General features: G+C 32.8%; 1 protein-coding gene across 4 annotated transcripts in view; it reads left to right on the top strand.

Annotated features, from left to right (window-relative positions):
- Nucleotides 1-2,021: 2,021 nt before the first annotated feature.
- LOC117174092 (speckle targeted PIP5K1A-regulated poly(A) polymerase-like) overlaps nucleotides 2,022-22,239 on the top strand; it is a 209,117-nt gene continuing 188,899 nt past the window's right edge. The window contains exon 1 of one of the 4 annotated variants that reach the window (XM_033362795.1): nucleotides 2,022-2,046. The gene's annotated coding sequence lies outside the window, so the exon portion shown is untranslated. The remainder of the gene's footprint in view (nucleotides 2,047-22,239) is intronic. The other 3 variants (XM_033362799.1, XM_033362797.1, XM_033362796.1) reach the window with 3 other exon arrangements.

Here is a 22,239-nt window from a genome sequence, read left to right as displayed (position 1 = left end):
CGCAGCAAGACGACGACACGGATCGACGCCACAAGCCATTGAATAAAGAAGGAAGGAACAAAAACAGATTTTTTCTCGCTCGTCCTCATCTATGCCTGCCGCATTCGAGTCTCGTTTTCGACAGGATCCGGTTAAAAATGTATGCAATAAAAAAACGTTCAGTTAGAATCTTTATTTCTGAATTGTATTCAATTAATCAATTAAATTAAAATATTAATATTATAAATTGAATTATTACAGATTAAATTAATTTTATATTATTGATATTTATTGAATTATAAATACTATTAATTGCATTATGATTTCAATAATAATTAAACTTAATTAAGTTCTTTAATTAAATTCCAATTATTATGGAGTTTTAATTTTTAAATGTTAACCTATAGGGAATTTAGGGCTCATGTAGGGCTATTTTTATGCCCTATTACCAAATTTAGTGATCCGGAATTTTTCTGAAAACGTATGGTCATGCTAGCTTAACGTTAAGCTAGCAGGACCCCACAGAGAAAAAACAACTTAAGCTATATTCTTTGCAAAATAATTTATGGGTCTTAAATTAGGAATACCATTTTTTAATCTTTGTTTAACACATTTTGTTTAAACAATAGTAAATCAGAAAAAACCACTTACGTTACCCCATATAATTTCATATTATGGGGGGGGGGGGAGATATTTAGGATTGTAGTAAATAATGCTTAACTTCTATTGTCAACCCAGTATGAAATTAAGAACAGATTCAACTGCAAAGAATAATTATTAGGGATCCATGTATTATTTTGCCTTAACTTCTACAAAAGTTTACTGACAATAAAATCGTGTTCATATCTATTGCAATATTGCAAATATTGCAGAGCCCTTATAATCGAATTACTTTGCAGTTTAATGCTTGTTGTGTATTAATAGTATAAAAACATAAAAATAATTAGTGATTAGGCCAACTTAAGTGTGAAAAAAATCATGTGTTTAAAAGTATGTAATTTTGTTTCGAAAAACTTAAATTTATCAGATTTTGTAAAAAAAAATGATACGATATCGGCTTCCGTAGCGCAATGCAGTCCTTTTTTAAATAATAAAAATAACAGATTGGAACAGAAAAACCTATACCATATTTCCCTGCACTATAATTAATTCACGGCTCATTGAATGCCCAAGTGACAAATTTAACGTTCTCCATTAAAAAAAATGCTAGCTGAATTTAAGCTACCAGAACTACACATAGAATAAAATGACTTGGGCAATATTTCTTTGCACTGTAATTTAGGGCTCAAATAATGCCCTACTGCCAAATTTGATGCTCCGCATTTTTTTACAAAAACCTGTGGTCCTGCTAGTTTAACGTTTACCAAGCAGGACCGCACATAGAAAAAAATGACTCGGGCAGTATTTCGTTACACAATAACTTAGGGCTCATTTAGGGTCTATTTAATAACCTATTGCCAAATTTGATGCTCCGAATGTTTTTTTAAATACCTATGGTCCTGTTAGCTTAACGTTAAGCTAGCTGTATCATAGATATAAAAAAAATGACTTGGCAATATTTCTTTGCACAATAATTTAGGGCTTATTCAATGACATAGTGCCAAATTTTATGCCCTGCATTTTATAAAAACCTGTGGACCTGCTAGCTTAACATTAAGCTGGCAGGACCACACATAGAAAAAATTGACTTGGACAATATTTTCTTGCACTTTAATTTAGAGGTCATTTAACGCCCTATCTACAAATTTGATGCTCCGCATTAAACGAAAAAACCTTTGGTCCTCAGTGTGGTCCAAAATAACCTATTTTCGAATTTTGACCATCTAATACCAGAAACTGATTCTTCATAGTGAATAAACTATTTATTATTTTTTCAGAATTTAAAAATAATCATTGAGGGAGCACATGGCATTCAAAATTTTTGGTGATTTTAGCTAATAAAATTCACCAGAGTTCATAAACTCGTCAAATGTCAATGTGCAAGCTGACTCTACATTTGCACCTTTTTTACTCTCAGAAAATGACTGCTTAGTGGGCGGAGCAGTAAGCCACTCACTTTGGACTCAGGTAGTGAGACCCAGACTTCCAACTTCGTGTATTTTTCACCTGTTCTACGTTTACCCCTTTAGATTTCTTAGGAATTTATATTTTATTCCGAATTTTTTCAATATTTAAACTTCTGAAGTAATAAGTAATATATTTATAAGAATAGTGGAATAAACTGTAACAATGATATTAGTTTATAATTTTTTATATTTCACTTGTTATAATGTGTTTAATTTATGTACATTTTCTTTCCTTAAACAATTATTTTGTTTAAATTTTGTAATTTTTAAAACAATTTATTTTCTTTAATTCATTTTTTAACCAATATCACTTTTTATATAATTAAATTTTTTTCAAATCAATTTGTTTAACAATTTAATTTTTTCTTTAATTTTATGCCTGCACCCATTTTCTTCTTTAATTAATTTTTTTTTGTAGCAATTTCATCATTTTTCAAATTCTATTATTTGTATAAATTATATTTTCGAATCTAATTTTTTCTCTAAAATTTAATTTCCTAGACAATTTTTTTTTAAATATTCTATTTTTCACTCATTTATTTGTTTAATATCTGTTAAAATAATATAATTTATTATTATTGCTTAAATAATTAGTTAATTAATTAAGAGAATACTAATACTCGATGATAAAAGTATTCTAAATAAAAATCACGTAATATAAATAAAATTTTATTGTTAATTTTAGGGTCCAAATATCTATTACTTTTATTTCAACAATAATTGTTTTCAAATTTTTTAATTAAAAAAATTTTATTTCATTGCATGAATAGTTTTATCATTTTTTTAAATTCTATTATTTGTTTAAATTATGTTTGTGAATATATTCCTTTTTTTCTGAAATTTAATTTCTTAAACTGTTTCATTTTTTACATAAATTTATTTTTGAAAAATTTTAATTTTTTAAACAATTTTTTTAAATTATTTATTTTTCATAATTTTATTTTTTGTAATATCTGATAGACTAATATAATTTATTATCATTTCTTGAATAACAGTAAATTAATTAAGATAATAATAATACTCAATGATAAAAGTATTCCAACTAAAATTCACATAAATTTGTTTCAAACTTAATTTTCAATTTTCGGGTCCAAATATCCATTACTTTTATTTTCCTCCGGGAATTAATAGAATATTGGTATAACTTTAGGTATAATAGTTTCTTTGTATAGTTTAATGTGTTTAAGCGGATTAGGAACGGTGCACCGCGGTGACCCGCCCATAATCATGTAGTTATTTATGGATCCCTCCGCCTTCTAAGGACGAATCTCTTCTTGTTTTTGCTAATTATTTTATTGATATTGAGCTTCAAAATTATTCATTTATAAATGATCAATTCTTGACTCTATGAAGAACAACTGTTGTAATTTTTCACTGATAAAAATATATTTATGGGCCAAAATGAGCTCCTGAAAATCATAATTTTCGGCCTTTTTAGTCAAAAACCATAATTTTTGTAGTTAAAAAAATCACTCCTAATTAGTTTTTTAATAAACACATTTTTTGCGGCTGCTTATTATAGCCTGAATATTAAGCGTCCTAAATTTCATTATTTTATGACAATAATTTATATGAATAATCCACACTTGAAGAAAAATAGACGTTTTTCTATGTTAAAGTCCATAAGAAATTGATTAGCGATGCGCTCGCTTAATTATTATTTTTGTAATCTGAAAAAAATACACAAGAGTTTATCCACTATGAAAATTGAGTTTCTAGTATTGGATGGTGAAAATTCGAAAAACTTTATTTTGGACCACCCAAGTGGTCCTGCTAGCTTACCATTAAGCTAGAAGAACCACAGGCTTCTGAAAAAATGCGGATTATCAAATTTGGCAATAGGGCATTAATAAGTCCCAAATGAGCACTAAATTATTCTCTGGGGGAGCGGAAGCACCGCAGCGCCCCTGTCGGTGGTATGTGCTAATTCACGTTAGATGAGTGCTTAATGTTTTCATGAGATCAGCTGTGATTTTGAATCAAATTCAAAATTATCACGATAATTAGAATTGTCTTTTTGTGCTGTGTTATCTACATTTGGAAATAATATAAACATACAAATCTTTTGCAATTTGACTATCGGAGGGTTTTCCCAATTCTTGCTCTAGACTTGTCTTACTGATGCTTCTGTTTGCAATAACCCATAAAGGCCCCCTTACTTTGGTATAACGTTGAGGTCCCCATGGTACCGTTAAAGACCCCAGCCGTAATTTTTTATTGCGTAGAAGCTTTATAATATTTTGGCGTTAAATTTTGTTGGGCATTCCCTTAAGTGTCTTTTTATAAGATAGTTTTACTTGTTAAATGATTTTTTAATTTTAAGACATTGAAAAAAATTTTTAAACTGAAGAACGAATGAACTTCGTGAATTTCAATATAAAATGTCAGGGCACTAACGACCCCTGGGGACCTTTAAGGGTTAATTTAATGAATTAATGCAAATACATGTTTGCATTTGCCCCCTGCTTGAGATACGAACGTACATGCAACTGAAATTACATTTCGCTCTGAGTCAAGCTGTAAAAAAATTGTTTTAAATTAGTATTTGTCCTATTACTATTTTAAAAATTGATCTACTCTTTTCCAATTCATCCTACTAAAAAAAATATATTTATTTACACAATCAAAGACTTCATGAACTTTCTTAATTTCACAGATTTGTATCGTATATATTTCTAATTTAACTGAATAAGGTGGAGGATTCATAGAAGTCTGACGAATGACACTGGCTTGAATTCTTTCACTAATACCGTTTATTCGGGTTTCCTCTACTCTAATAACATGTATTATAGATAAAGCTTTTCCTTTTTAATAGTTTCTTTATGAAACTCAATACAATGCTTTGCTGACTCAATTCCAGTTTTTATTATAATATTCATAATGAGCTGTCAATGTAAATAATCATATTGAGATTATGTTTACACCGGCTTAAAGAATGTATGTGCATTTGAAAACTTATAATTACCGTGTGCCTGTTTTAAATTTTCTTTCTGGACTAGAACTTTTGAAATAGTAAATATCTACTTTCGTGTATGTTTATAAAATTATTCTAAAGTAATATCACAGTGCGCCCATTATTTGAATTTCTATCTAACGAGAATTTTCGTTTGCTGTCGCTCCGAGCGCCAGCAGTCATATCCGGTATCGGCTCAAGGTCAGGTCCGCAGCGAATAGTGCAAAGAAATAGGCGCTTTTTTCTGCGTGTGATCCTGCCAGATTTTGCGTTGATCTATCAGGACCAGTTTCTTTTTTTTTTTACAAGTGCGGAGCATCAAATTTGGTAATAGGAGATTAGATGAGCCCAAAATTAGCCGTAAATTACAGTTCAAAGAAATATTGCCCAAGTTGGTTTTTTCTAGATGTGGTCCTGCTGGCTTAAATTTTAGCTAGCAAAGCCACAGTTTTTTTTAAATACGCAGCATGAAATTCGGGAATAGGGCATTGAATGAGTCCTAAATAAGCCTAAGTTATTTTGAAAAAAAGTATTGGACTGGCTCAACGGTATTCCATTTTAAAGCCGCAATTTTGAATATTTTTCTTACTTTTTTGCATACGGTATCTAAAGGTGGGTCTATTTTGCTGACCAGCGCCAGTTTTTGGAAAAAATATTTATATTTTGTTTAATAATAATCAAAAAAGAGAGAGAGCAATAGTGAAAATTTTCAGTGACACTCAGTGTGGATTCTCGCAGCATTCTCATCGACCCTCCTGAAACTCAAGAGGCAGGCACCCTAGCGCACGTTGAATGGCCTACCGAATTGCTCGTAAATCGTGACCCTTTCATTGTTATGAGATGCAGGTCAGTTACAAATATTCAAAGTATGAAAGCATGGATTGATTCAATTTTAATGAGCAAAATTAGTTCATTCATATAATTGTAAGAACGTGAAAACAAGATTCAAGAAAATCGGTTAAATTTGCAGTAATAATAGAAATTTTAAAGTGCACACGAAAGTAGAGCCGGATACGTCGTAGCGTTTTGAATCATGCAGAGCGAACTATCCTTTCATTGGCATGCGATTCATGCCGGTTACGAAGACTAACATTTAAAAGGATGACTGAATTCAGTTTTAATTACCAGAATTATTTTTCTTCGTATAATTGGAAGAAAGAGAAAAAAAAATATTCCTGAAAGTCGGTTAATAATTTCAGTAAGAATGGAAGCGTTGAAGTCAATACAAAAGTGTAGCTTTGTGGACAACTTGACAGCGAACTTTACACCTACTCCTTCAACCTGAATAGTAAGTACTTAATCTAAACTGCTGATCAAAAAGTGTTATTGAATTCGAATAATAAGCTTTACTAAATTAATTAACAGTTTGCTATTTAGCAATATGAGAAAAGCTTACTGAAGCAATTACTGACTTCTGTCGATACAAATGATCATTCTCATCTTGCGCACTTGAATTTCAAATGATGAACATTTAAATAAGATTAAATGAAAAATGGGATTAAAAATATGAATGTTAAGTATTCTATGTATATATAAACGGGAAAATAATTAAAATGTATGTTTTTGAGAGATGTACAACATCCTTGAATCGCAGATTTCCACACCTTTATATTCGGCAAATATCACTTTGCGAGTTTCCAAGTTCGAATCCAGATTTTGGTGAAATATTTAAATTGAAAAGAAACAACATATTCTCGTAATTAATCCACTTACTTTTATTGGTGATAGGTCTTCTTTATCTTTATACAGTTTCCACATCAATTTTTCTATGGGTGACAAATGATACTTTAAAAACTTCCGTCAAAATTATTCTATTGTTCGAAGCGCTATATCACACACTTCAGATACTTCACACGCACATATATACACCAAATTTGGTTCATCAATGATAATTAATGAATCTTTAATTAACAGGACAATGTATTTCGTAACGTTTTGAAGGTGACAACCATTTTGAATCTTGTACACTTTATACAAATTTACTACAATTTACAATTTTAGACAGGCGGGCGTTCGTGCGCGCACGCGTATGTGTGTAATAGCGCTTCAAAAGACCGAATAATTTTGAGAGACGTTTTTAATGTATCATTTGTCATCCATAGAACAATTTATTTGGAAACTGTATAAAAATTAAGAAGATCTATCTCTAATCAAAGTAAGTGAATTAATTACCAGAAAATGCTGTTTCTTTTTAATTTAAATATTTCACCCAAACCTGGTTACCAACTTGGAAACTCGCAAAGTGATATTTACCGCATATAAAGGTGTGGAAATCTGCGATTCAAGGATGCTGCACATATCTCAAAAACATGCATGTTAATAGTTTTCTCCGTTCATTTATTGATAGAATACTTACCACACATATTTTTAATCCCATTTTTCATTTAATCTTATTTCAATGTTCATCATTTGAAATTCAAGTGCGCAAGATGAAAACGATCATTTTTATCGACAGAAGTCAGTTAGTACTTGGTTTCGTGAGCTTTACTCATATTGCTAACTAGAAAACTGCTAATTCATTTCATGAAGCTTATTACTCGAATTTAATAACACTTTTTAATCAGCAGTTTAGATTAAGTACTTACTATTCAGATTGAAGGAGTAGGTGTCAAGCTCGATGTGAAGTTGTCGGCAAAGCTACACTTTTGTATGGACTTTAACGCTTCCATTTTTACTGCAATGAGTAACCGCTTTTCAGGTCGATGAGAATGGTGCGAGAATCCACACTGAGGGTCACTGCAAATTTTTTCTATTGTTCTCTCCTTTTTGATTATTAAACAAAATATATACATTTTTCCAAAAACCGGCACTTGTCAGCAAAATAGACCAACATTTAAATTCCGTATGCAGAAAAGCAGAAAAAATACTTCAAAATTGCGGCTTTAAAATGTAATTCCATTTTGCCAGTCTAATAAATATCCTTAACGTTAAGCTAGCATCACCACAGGTTTTTTCCCAAAATTTCTCAGCATTAAATTTGGCAATAGGACATTAAATGAGCATTGCATTACGGTACCCGATATCATATCATTTTTTTTATATAAAATCTGATAAATTTGAGTTTTTTAGACAGAATAACATACTTTTAAACACGTTAAATTTTTGTTTGTCACGCATCAGTCGTCCTAAACACCAGGGGAAGCTTCCGCTGTATCAGCTATACCGATAAGAATAAATGAAGCACTTTTAAGAAACTTATAAATCTAAAAAGGGCCCCCAACAAATGTTAATACAGGCTTCTCACTCAAGCACTAATTATTTCAATGTTTTTATAATATTAATACCCTACAAGTATGAAATTGCCAAGTAATTTAAATATAAGGGATTTGCAATACTGCAATAGATATGGACGTGCGTTTATTGTCCGTAAATTATTGTAGAAGTAAAAGCAAAATGGCACATGCTTCCCTTATCATTATTCTTTGCAGTTGAAACTGTTGTTAATATTATAATGGGTTGACGATAGAAGTTAAATATCACTACTAATTCGCGGGGATTAATTTGAAAGTATGGTATTGTTACGTCTGATTTTAAGTAAATATGGAGTTCACCATTGAAACCAACGATGATTGGATGATGGAGAACTCGTTGTCCGTTGCTGCTTCTATTCGTTGAAACCAATAACCACGAAAAAAATAAGTGCCAGAGGGATTTATAAAAATGAAAGTTTAAATAATTAACTCCACTTCTGAAGAAATAACTCACTATATTTTATACAGAAACACAGATTACAGAGAGGGGGGGAGTGAGAGCGAGAGTGAGAGAAAGTGAGAGAGTTTTGAGTAGCGTATATACTAAATTGTAATATGGTATCTATATCATAAACTGACATTAATTTTGACCTATTACTTACGGTTTATCGGATATTCAAGTGGCGGACATTTTACACGCTCAGGGAACGTTCCGAAGGATCCCGCGGTACGTTCCAGGAACGTTCTCGGAATGTTTCATGCTACTAGGGCAGAGACGTCGAACAATGTGACGGCAATGCGGCACAGGCCAAGTCATTTACAAAGGCTGGAAGTCAACAATCCGGCTTTCCTTTTCCATATTTTTTAGAATTATTCAAAACCCTCTTTATACATTTTATTTTTTAATTATAATTTATAAATTTAAATATTATATATTTTAATTCTATTTCAAATTTTATTTGAATTTGAAAAATGCGCAAAATCACATAATGATCCCCTTTTTTCCTGGCTTAATACATTATTTGCCATCAAATTATAATTAAATTTTAATTAAAAACATGCAAAAACAACAAAAGAATAATTTAAAACTATCATCATCTTATAGAATTTTATTTGCTGTTTCCTTTGGATCATAAAAATTAAATAATAATAAATTCTTTCTTTGTTCAAGGGTCACATTCACATTTTATATCGCACAATCTTTATTCATTTGCGCGTGAAGTCGTTCCTCGAGCAAACCCCTCCTATCCCTGAGGGCCACCATACACCCGGGACACCAAATCACGGGCAGTTCCCTCAGTGGAAAAGATTCCACAGTTTTCACAAGGGCGATGTACTGCTAGTTCTTTTTGAATTAAGAGATGGACAGCTATGGTTGAGTTTCCTGTTGTCAGGGGAGTGCTGCCCGGGCACCTCCAGCCGCGTCCGAGCCATCCGCCGGAGACTATCTCCCCCGACAGGTGGGCCCATTCCTCCCTTTCGTCCAATTGAGGTTCTGGGTCCAGGCAGATAGAGAAAAAAATGGGACTTAATAATTTAAATTTAGTAGGTAATTGTTTTCAGGACCCAATTCAGACCCCTGCCTCCTTTTCCTCTCCTTCTTCTTGAAGTGAAGAAGGAATTCCTGGATTTTGTAAATTTCATCTTTAATTGTCAGGATTTGTTTCACTTCCAGATTCGTTTTAATTAGTGAAAAATTGTCTTTTTTAAAATAAAAATCGAAAAAGAGAAGGAGCGTCCTTTTCTTTGTAACGAAAAATATTTCTATTACATGAATACATGTAACAATTGATTACAAAGTTTCAAGATAGCGATCCGTATAATTGGAAAAAAAATCTTGTAAGAAGGTTGCATTTTTTATGTTTGTTTATGAAAAGAGTATATGCAATTTTTTCCCAATTTCTGATTTAATTTATTGAAACCACTCAAAACTCCTCATTATTAATTATTAATTGTTTTTTATTGTTTTTGTTAGAATTTTCATTAAAATGTAAGAAAAATATTTTTTTTAATTTGAACCATTATGTTGGTATCTTTTCATAGGTTTCCCGCGAAATTTAAAGGATGTTTTATATTCGTTTTTGTTTGTTAAACATCTCCAAATAAGAAGGTAACAAGGTATCCTAGTAGTTGCTTATTAATGTGTGCGGTTAAATGAAATGAATTAGTTTATATAAGGATAATATATTAAAATTTGTAACAGTAAGTATCGTATCGTATGCCCTCGGTCGGTAAAATGGATTCGTATTATATAGATCTAATTCAATGAATTAATCAATTTCGGTCTCTATACAATTTTTTTCATTCGTTATTCTAACCTTTAATTTGACAGACTAAGTTGTTTATCTTTTAGTTTGAGATTGCAGTTGTCGTGTATAGTGTATTTATTGTTCATTATTTATCGTGGAATAAGAATTTATTCAAATAATGAATTTTCTCCGGCGTTCAATCAGTTAAGTAAATTTCATTAAGTAAATATAAAAGTATTATAGGTTAAATGGTTGTTTGAAGAATTTTATCTTGGTGCTATGTTTTTTCAGCTGGAGCTGTATTTTTATATGAATTTAATTGGAGCTGTATATTTATATGAATTTAATGGGTGACTTCTTCCCTGCCAAGTATAATTATTTATTTATTGTTTAATGAATCAGAAGTAATAAAAATATAAATCTTTGGTATTTGGAGGTTAAGTATATAACGCAAATATTTCCAAGTGAAGAGCGTCGAAATTAAATCAAGATGAGGTTTATTTAAGAATTTATTATTAATTTGGTAAAAAGAGAAATAAATAAAAAAAATATTTAGAATTTGATGAAGTATTAAGCAGTAGAATTAAAATAAAGTTAATGTGCTGGTATTTATTATAAGGAAAAGTTATTAATGATTACATGAAATAAGGAAATTACTAACTTCAATTATTTCATTAATATGATAATAAGTTTTATAATAAATTAATTATTGCTCAATCTACCAATAATTGAGTTTAATATTAATTCATGGTTAAATAAGTTAAATTTACATGCTTTTAAACAAAATAATGATTTAAAATAAATTTCTATATAGTCATTATTACACCATTAAGCCATTTCCCTTTTGGGGTAGGCGTGTCTCACTCGGTGGGGAAAGGAGTAATGTGAGGAACGGATAGAGAATTTTTAGATTGATCCAGAATTCTCGTGTTACTTATGTAAATAATACGTTCGTTCCGCAACCCTGCTCCGACCCAGGCTGCTGATCAATCTCTCTAGCAATCACCTCAAGTGAAGATCCTCACAAAAATGTTATGTAAGGTTCTCCACTTGGGTCCATTTGTGTCCAAAGTCTTTTGTTTCAGACGTCATTCACTCTACTGACACTTTTTTTATCAACTATTTGCCGCGATTCGGTGGCTTCTTATGTCTCTTCTAACTAGGGTCTCATTCACACATTCTAAACATTTTTTCCGCGGTCTGCCTCTGGGCACACTGACATTTACTTTACCTTGATTCTCTGAACATGCCCGAACCATCTTAACCGATTTCTTTCCCATGTTTCTATTATCGTCTCTTCTGCGCCACATTCTTTTAGAATTATCTCGTCACTCACTTTGTTTATCAGAGTTTTCCCGCATATTATGCGCGTGAACCTCATGTCAATTGCGTTAATTTTACTCTTATCTTATTCTTGATAAGTCCATGTCTCGCTACCGTATAGTACAGTTAGTACAAATATAGAATTATGTATTGCCATTTTAGCTTTATTTTATATATTTTTACTTCTGATAAGGGGCCCTGCTCTACCAATAACGTTCTTACCTTTGTTTATACGTCTGTCTAATCCCTCATCTATCTTCCCGTCCCTAATAGATAAGCTACCAAGATATACGAACTTATCAACTTGTTCAATTCTCTCATCATTTAATAAAATATTGCATAGTATTTTCTCAGTCTTTCCTTCGAACGCTATAGTTTTTGTTATATTTACGTTAATGTTGGGGCCCATGCTCTTCATGCTTGCATTCAGTTTATTCAACATTCTTTGCAAGTCTTCGATTGACTCTGCCATAAGGATCTTATCACCTGCGAACGCTAACCCACGTACCCTTACTGTTTCGAGATCCACACCTTCTTCGTCGAAAGGAGCCATTCTTAAACACTTGTCCATGAATAATATAAATAACCTTGGAGACATAACGCATCCTTGTCTAACTCCTTGAATAATATCGAAACAGTCACTCAATTTCCCATTTATTCTTAGACTCGCTTTGGTATCCGTATATATTATTTTTAAAGCTGGTAGGAGCCATCCATTGACACCATACTCTTTCAGGACTTTTCAAAGTTTACTTCTATCTACCTTGTCAAAAGCTTTTTCTAGGTCAACAAATGCACAGAAAACTTTTTTTCCTACTCTCAAACTTTTTTTTGTGATTTGCCTTAAGCTAAATATTTGATCCGTACATGACCTTCTTGGCATAAACCCACTTTGCACTTCCCAAATCTTTTTTTCTGTTATTTGCATTACCCTTCGAATAAGTATTTTTGAGTATATTTTACCAATGGTACTTAATAAGCTAATTCCTCTGTAATTATTACAGCCGCTTTTATCTCCCTTTCTGTTGTATATTGGTACGATAATCGCTTTTTCCAATCGTCTGGGACGTCTCCCATCTCGAAACATAAATTTATCAATTCGCACAGTCTATGCGGTATGTACTGGCCATCGTGTTTAAGCATTTCAGCGTTAATACTGTCCACACCGGCAGCCTTACCATTTTTCAAGTTCTTAATTATATCTCTAACCTCAGTGATACAAACTTTCTCAATTGAGTTTTCTAACGAATCGTGTTCTACATCGCAGTTGTGGCGCCCTATATCTTCATCTCCGAATCGTCTCCTAAAATAGTATCTAAGAGCGTCTAATATTCCTTCTTTCAAAGTCGTTTTGTATTCTCTTCTGCTCTAATTTTATCTTTACTTTCCTTAATTAATCGTTTGATTATTCTCTTTTTGTATCGGTAATCATTTATATGTCTATTTCTTTCCTCATCGCTAAGACCTGTGATGTTCAAATTTTTTCTGTGCGCTTCTTTCTTTGCATTTTAGGCAGCCTGAATTTCATCATTCCACCACGCATCACCTAACAATGATATCCCGGAACATTCTCCATGCGCCCTCTATATCTTTGTTTTTTATAAACTCCTTCAATGTTGTCTTATCTACGATTTTGGAATTTTTTATTAACTAAATTAATTACGCGTGAATTTTAATATGTTGATTTAACATTTAAATACAAAGACCTTAAGTTACTACGACTATAAAGCTAATCACAATTTATGTTGAAGCAAATTTATTTATTGAATTAAATTTTACTTGTCAAATTGAATATTTTAGTCATGACAGGATATATACATACTAGGGTGGCTCTTATTTGCTCTTGGAAAATAAAAAAAAAATGTTTTAACGCTACCCCACAGTTTGGTTCCACTTTATGTAGAAATAATTCGTGTAAAATTTGAGCTTCATCGGACTAAGGGAAAGGGTGCCCCTGGGCCCTTGAAAATAAAAAAAAAACATTAAAAAATCAATTTTGTTTGTTTATTTTGCAAAATATTAATTATATAAAAAAAGTTTGATACGAAAGTTGTAGATCTATTAAAAATGCATATTTTTTGTCTGCAACTTTTTCTTCTATGACTGACTGTTTTCGAAAAAAATTCGAAAAAGTATGCCACGAATAAAGCTACTCCAAGTACTCTAGCAAAGGATAGTTTAGGAGTCTTCCATAAAGCACGTAGCACTTTTTTGCTTTTAGTCTATCTGTGTTCTTCCCTGTTTCCTGAGTATTATTGTCCAAGCGCTACCAAGAGGAACCAATACTAATGTAGTAATGTAGTAGTACATTACGTGAAAAATGTCTATTACGTGAGAAAATATATTTGCTTGGATATTACTGGAATAAAATAACTGGAAATAAATTGCCATCAAATAAAGACGTTTTAAGTGTATTATTTTTCAATTTTCGTGTGGTGAAGTTAAGTTTACGCGAAAGTGCCAGACTAGCATTGCAGGAGGTTATTATTTTTTGGAAATAAACACAAATTCCAACTCAGGAAATAAGAAACTGCATACCAAAATTATAATCTTTGTACCAAGATGCTAACGCTTTGGAAAATATGACTATAGAAGAAGATAAGCATTTTTAATTAATCAAAGGTTAAAGGATCGACAAGGGTTCATGTTCGGAGTCAATTACAAGGAAGTTATAAGAGAAAGAAAAATTGCACAACGAGAAGAGGCAGGGTTGATGAGAAAAGAGCGAAGCGATCTTGAAATTCAACAACGAAGTGAGTAATGTATAAAAAAAATTTCATCATGCAATTTGCAATACTCCGAATATTTTCACATTTCAGTTTTTTAATTTAATTTTGCATCATTGAATCTCTTCTTTTTCTTTTAAAGCTGAAACTGCCGAATTGACGTCATCTACAAGCGCCAGCAGTTTGGAATCAAGGATAAATATAAATGTATCAGTTGCTGGAAAATCTACTGATAATATTATGGTGCAACCTCGTCTCAGAAGATACAGAATTGAAATTTCTGCAGCTTTCTGCGGTCTTAGATAAATTTAAAATCAGTGACAGGGATGCAGTTCTATTCTGATTGCAACTACCGAGGCACTAGACCATTATGTGCAGGATTTTGTATCAATAGGTCGTCCATTCATATTGCAAGAGAAAAAATACGTGCAGAAAAGGCGACTGTAAATAAAGAGCAGTTCATGAACACGAAATCGGAAGCTACTGTCGTGCACTGGGATGGTAAGTTACTGCCAGCGTTAACAGGTGAGGAGACCGTTGATCGACTTCCTGTGATTCTTTCGAATGGCGATGCTGAACAACTTCTTGGAGTGCCTGTACTGCAATCTGGGACTGGAAAAGATCAGGCATCTGCTGTTTGTGAAATTCTTGTTGAGTGTGGTCTCCAAGATTGTGTTAAAGCATTAGTTTTCGATACAACAGCATCGAATATTGGAAGTTATAGGGGTGCGTGCGTTTTGATAGAAATTTTTTTAGAAAAAGATCTTTTGTTCTTTGCTTGTAGACATCATATATATGAAATTATTCTTAGAAGCGTTTTCGAGGAAAAGATGGGTAAAACTACAAGACCGATTGTATTGATCTTTAAAAATGTTGAAAAAGCTTGGCCTGGAATCAATGTTAATAATTTTCAATCAGGGATTGACAACGAAAAGGTCAAAGGACACTTCAATAAAGGCGACGTATCTCGAATCCTTAATTTTGTTGAAAATACTTTTAAGGAACAGCAACCTAGAGATGTTTATAGGGAATTTTTTGAATTAGTAATAATTTTCCTTGGCGAAGTGCGATATTTGTATTTTTATTGTTAGTGTGTACGTCGAAGCATGGGTTTGTGCGCCTTCTTCTGCTCAAGCACCTTATCTGGATTTCAAGATTTTGCCCAAACTTTATGGATATCAGACTGTCGATTCCGGTACCTCTCGTGTTGCATTAAAAAAACTAATGAATCATTTATGGTATTTAAGCTCTAAAACTGTCGCATTAACTTTTTTTTGATGCGAAATTGTCATCAGAATCGAAAATGAAAATGGTGAATGCTTTGAATCGGGAAACAGAATCATCAAATGAAAATTTAAAGCCACCACAAGTACAAATCGATGAAATCCCAGAAATGATTAACAGTGGAATTGAGCAATTCATTTCCGCCGATACTAAACGATTTTTCGAAAGTTTTAACTTGAATGGTGAATTTCTTAGGACAGAACCGTCGACGTGGCCTAAAAATGAAAGTTTTGTTAAAGGACTTGAATTAGTAAATAAATTTAAAGTTGTAAATGATTCGGCTGAGAGAGGCGTTAAGCTTATGGAACAGTATAATAAATTATTCACGAACAACGAACAACAGAAACAGTATGTGCTTCAGATTGTGAGTGATTATCGCCGAAAGTTTGCAGGTTATAAAAAAGAGTCTTTGTCTATGAGTCAAGATTTGTAGTAAAAAATCGCATTTTTCTCGAAAACGATCAGTCATAGAAGAAAAAGTTGTAGAAAAAATGCGCACTTTTAATAGATCTACAAGTTTTGTATCAATTTTTTTTTGCATGTAATTAATATTTTGCAAAATAAACAAATAAAATTGATTTTTTGCATGGTTTTGTGATTTTCAAGGGCCGAGAGGCACCCTTTCCCTTAGTCCGATTAAGCTCAAATTTTACACGAATTATTTCTACATAAAATGGAACCAAAATGGGGGGTAGCATCAAGAAAATTCAAACTTTGAAAATAAGAGTCACCCTAATATATACACATACAAATATACTTTTAAGAGAAAATTCCAATTTTCAAAAGTGTAAAAAAAAAATTACTCTGAATTGTCACTAACCCTTTCAAAACCAATTGCACATACTTGATAACCCACACACACACACACACATTTTTAAACCTAAATGAATTTTGTATTTTACAGTCTAGTTTTTTGAGTTTTCTTTTAGGTCATAATATTTTTTCAGACCTTTCCTTAGCATTTTGGAGTCTTTCATTGGCCTTAGTTTAAACGTTATCTAAGTTTAGAAAAAGTTCTCGCAAATCTAATTGATCTAATTGAATTATTCGGGGACAACCATATCTGAAGATAAAATATCCGGCCATTGCTTGAGCAATAGTCACAGAATCTGTTCTTGAAGGAATTGCATCGGAATATTTTAAAAACACGTATTGAATTGTCAAAATATACTGATTTCCTCGGGGTGTTACTGGAAGTGGACCAACGAGGTCCATTTGGATTTTTCAAATGGTACTTTATGTGTATCCGTACATACAATAGGCATTTGTGTTCCTTTTCTGATAACCTTGTTTCTCATACAAGTTTTACAATTGCCTTTTTTATTTCGGATTTCACGTTCTCCCAATAAAATTGTGATCGAACAAGCCAATAGGTGTTGGAAACTCCTTTATGCCCTCCCGTTGTTGATTCGTGATATTTTTTTATTATTTCATATCGTTGGAGAATTGAAGAAATTATTATTTCTCCCGAACAAATCACTATGTGAAGCCCTGAATATTTAAAATGTTGTAGAAGAATTTGTTCTGCTGAAAGCCATGTTACTGTCCCCAAATTATTATCTTTGTTTGAAATCTTAACATTTTTAACACCTAAATTTTCCATAGCCTTTCTTAGCGCTAGAATCGGACTAGAAACATAATTCAAATATATGTTGTCATCCTTTTCGTTTTTGATAACCGTACCGAAAATATACCTATTTTTCTTTGAGTAGAACAGAACATCGCCTAATTTATCCTGTTCACCCTTTACGCCATTTACATCAAACAATTCCTTTTCCATTAATTCTTTATTAATTTCTGATTCAAATAATCCACCAAAAGATATAAAGCGAGCAATATGACCCTTGTCCATTGTTACTTTATCTTGAGGATAAAACAAATAATTATTACCTTTCATCACTGTAGCAGAGTCTACCATTGTCAGTCTCCCAATTTTCAAGATGAACTTTTCCGAGCTGAGATTTGTGCTTCCATTAATTTCATTACGACATCTCAAGATGTGAGCTCCGATCCTCCCTGACCTGGGATCCCTGACTGCCTAACCTAGAACAATTTATAGGTGGCCTTTTCAGAGACGTTACTTCTCCCGTCTCAATCCAAGAGCACAAATATATTTTGTCTCCAATCCTGTGACCAGAATCAATTTATGTCAACAAGGCCAGATCAATTCTGCCTTCCTTTCCAGTTTCAGGACGTATCTCATTCAAGAACACTTATCCCAATAATTCCTTGATCTGTTGAACAATTTGATCAATATCAGCGTCACCCATTTCCGGCTCAGATGACAGACGGGCATGTTTAGAGTATGCGAACTTAAGAACACGACCATCTACCAACCTTACAGGGGGGGGGGCTCTCCTTTACTTTCAGGAGGATTTCTTGACAATGCATCTGCATTCAGATTTTTTTACCGGCTTATAAACGATGTTATAGTCATACTCAAAGAGTTCCACTCGCCATCTTGTGAGTCTCGAATTTGCTTCCTTTAATTTATAGAACCATACTAATGGTCGATGATCAGTGACCAAGGTATATTCACGTCCATAAATATAAGGTCGAAAATATTTTATGCCGAAAAGTATCCCCAATAATTCTTTCTCAACAGTTGAATAATTTAAATCGGCATGTCGTAGGACTCGAGAAGCAAAAGATATTGGAAGGTCTCGTCCGATTGGCCCTTGACTTATTGCCTCTAAACCATAATCAGATGCATCTGTTGTTATGAGAAATGTTTTTGTAAAATTTGGATACTGAAGTATAGGCTGAGAACAGATAGCATTTCGTAATTCTTCAAATTCTTCCTGTTCGTTATTAGTCCATTCAAAGGTAACATTACCTTTTAAAACATTCGTCAATGGTTTTGATATTTTTACAAAATCGGAAATGAATCGCCTATAATACCGATTAGATCCAGAAATTGTTTAATATATTTTTTTAGTTTTTGGAATGGGAAGACATTGAAAAGCTGCAATCTTCTTGGGTTTAGAATTTTGACAGTATATTGGTCTAAATCTGTGGCATAGACGACAATATCATCAATGTATACAAAGAGTTCTATCCCTTGTAACCCAGTGAGAACTTGGTCCATAACTCTTTGGAACGTTGTCGGAGCATTTTTCAGCCCGAACGGCATTTGAGTGAATTCTAAATGATCGTTGGGAGTGGTAAAAGCAGTTTGTTCGTGAGAAATTTGTTCTATAGGGATCTGATGAAAACCGGATGCAAGATCCATTACAGAAAAATACTTACTTGCGCCAAGCTGATCTAAAATATCGGTTATATTGGGTATTGGATAAGGATCGGCGATCGCCTTTTAATTTAAAGAACTATAATCGATAACCATCCTCCATTTCTTATTACCCTTGGAATCTGATCTCTTCGGATCTATCCATAATGGTGAATTATGTGGTGAAACAAACGGCTGAACTATTCCTGTAGAGAGTAATTAATCCGTCTGTTTGCGGATTTCATCTTTGTGAATATGGGGATGACGATATTGTTTTGTGTGAACGAATTTCTCATCAGTTGTCAAAATTTTATGTTTTAACACATTAATGGCCCCTAAGCTATCTCCTGGTTATTTAAATTGATAGAAAAACTCATAAAATAAGGGTAAGAGGCTTTCCCTTTCTTCCTCATTTAGGTAATCCATATTTACAATCTTTTGAATTTCTATAAGCGTTTTTGCTTGTTTTTTAGATTTATCCTTTCCAACCTTTTTAGATTTTGAAGAAGTTTCATTGACTAAAGCTACATCATATTCTTCTAGTTCTACCGGTGGACAGGTGAAATGAACGTTTTTATCGTTAATATTTATCATAAGGTTCCTTGCTACTCCCGCATTATTTTTAGTTTAACATTCTCGGCTATAAATCCCAGGACCACAAGAAAGACGAGGTATATAACCTTCTTTTAAGTTTTATTTTTTAAAGAATAATGTTATCTATTGCTTTTGATCTCGCAGGTAATGCTGTGGTGACATGGGACAGAAATAAAAAATCTACATCTCGAGATGAAGACAATCTCCTAAAATTTCGTTTTGTTGGGTGGGAAAGTTTTCTGTGACTGCTTCAAAGGAAATCCTCAAACCTGTTGTCATTAATTTCACTTCCCACAAAGTACTGATCATCTCTTAACTAATTCCTATTAAGTTATAAGTTCTTCTCCTATTGATCTACACTCACACTGCTATCTTTACTAATAAGATTGCTTTATTTTTAGAAAAAAATAAATGTTCAAAAGTGACCATAGGCATTAAGCTTAATTCTTCTCTAAATTTAAGTTGGAGGATGACTCGTTTATGCCCGAACTCTGCTTCAGGATCGCCGACCCTCCGTTTGGGGGATCCAGTCGCACGTTTAATGAATTGTCTCGTTTATACTTTAAAAATTCTCTCTGTCATTTTTTTCTTTAATTCTACTATTTTCCAAAGTATGATCTTTCAAATAATAATAGGAACATTCCCCCCTCTCGCTTCCTTTAACATTATTTCCTCATTGTGGACAAATTCGCCTTATGTGTCCATGCTCTTTACATTGGTAACATTGGATATCGTTTAAAGGTAATTTATTTGAATATTGAGATACATTTTTATTTTGAACATAATTAATTTTTCTTCGTGGCCTAATTGTTGAATTATCATTTTTATTTTATGGTGGCATATATTTTTCTATTCCTGGAGCATGTATTCTTTTCCAGCTCTTCCACTGGAGATCCGTCTGTTTTGCTAGCGCCATAGACCTTTCTAATGTATTTATCTTTTTATCGCGTATTTGTGCATAAACGTCTTTATCCAAACCATGCAAGAAATTTCCCATGCTTGTTATGCGGTAGGCTTCGCAAATTCCCACTGCCCTTTCGATGGGCGTATTTTCCATTATTTGATTGGTCAGTTTATTTAAAATTTGACTAACCATTCAGGTGCCGATTCCTTGGGCATTCTTTTAACATTTGTTAAATCTTGTAATAATTGACACGCGTCCTCTTGAGGCGAATAAATTTGTTCTAAGGTTTTTAGAATTTCTTCCAAGGTTATTCCCACACGGTTCTGAATATCGACTCGCGCCTCCCCAATTATTTTGGTTTTAATGAACATAGATAGGGTGTTTCTTGGGGATTCACCACGAAGCGGAGACACGACAATGTTCGACAACCATCTTTATCGACATAATCCTAGCATCAAGTGTAAGATTAATGTCACTTAATATCTGAAAAATGTTGATAGGGTCTGTCATATTAGCAGTGGCTGTACTAGGCATGGGAGAATAAATTTGAAGAGTATTATCCCGCATTCCCGCGTCTCCACTCAGATTTCGATTTCCTGATATCCAGTTTATATAAATTTATGGAACCGCCATAAGCAGAAGGAATTCTCCGATTGATGGACATTTCATCAGGCGCACCTCCACCATGCAGATTATGGATATTTGCATTAGGAACTAATTCTACATTTTCAACAACTGCAGGGCCCTTGCCTCTATCTCTAACGGCCTTTCTTCTTCGTAAATTAGGCACTTGGAAATTATTTTAAGTCTGGTCTTTAGGGTCCAAAGGTTGCTGCTTGGTGATGAATTTATCCCTCTTTTTTTTATTGTTGAGAAATCCAATTGTCCTTGCGGTGCTTGAGCCTACGTCCGTCCACAGGTCCAAATACTGCACCCTTTTTCAAGTCTTTGACTATTCCTTTTTCATATTTGTACTGCCGGGTCTTTGGCTGAGATTTAAATTTCGTAATTTCGCAAGTTCCTTTTTTTACAAAATAGAGACCTGTGTTTTAATTTTGGGGACATGAACGAGTGCGTTTCCGTTTTCATTTAATTCAACACTTATTAAATAATTATCGTGTGTTACTTTGCTGTTACACTTCCTTACTCGTTGTTCGTTGTATTCCAGATCCTCATTATCGCTATCCAAGTCCTTGTCGAAGATTTCCACGAATTTTATTATTCCTATCTGCGTTGGGGCGTAAATGTCCCAGCTATCTTTAAGAGCAATTTTTGCGCACAACCACTCAATGTCCTGACAGATGTGAAATAATATGTCAATTTTCCCTAATTCAGTTAAGATTGACATATGAATAATTATATTAATTTTAATTTTAATGCGTTTTCTCGCTTTTCACGTAAATCCAGTTTTTAATGTCTTCTGCGCAGTTTTGACGTAGTAACCCACTAACACCTTTTCACGGCGCAGCAATCCCAACCAGAGCTGTCATCAATTGTTACGTCTGATTTTACGTAAATATGGAGTTTACCATTGAAACAAACGATGATTGAATGATGGAGAACTCGTCCGTTGTTGCTTCTATTGGTTGAAACTAAAAACCGCGAGAAAAATTAGGCTCAGGTTAATTTAATTACCTTTTTACTCAATTATATTTCAAAATATTTTTTAGTTTATTTAAGGATCCTTATAATTTAGGAAAACGATATTTATGTAATTTAACAAGATTTTCAACTAAATTCGCTT

The sequence above is a fragment of the Belonocnema kinseyi genome, chromosome 6 (assembly GCF_010883055.1).
Source record: "Belonocnema kinseyi isolate 2016_QV_RU_SX_M_011 chromosome 6, B_treatae_v1, whole genome shotgun sequence".
Lineage (NCBI taxonomy): Eukaryota > Metazoa > Arthropoda > Insecta > Hymenoptera > Cynipidae > Belonocnema > Belonocnema kinseyi.
Note: the sequence above shows the minus strand (reverse complement) of the source record. Positions and strands in the feature narration are given on the sequence as shown.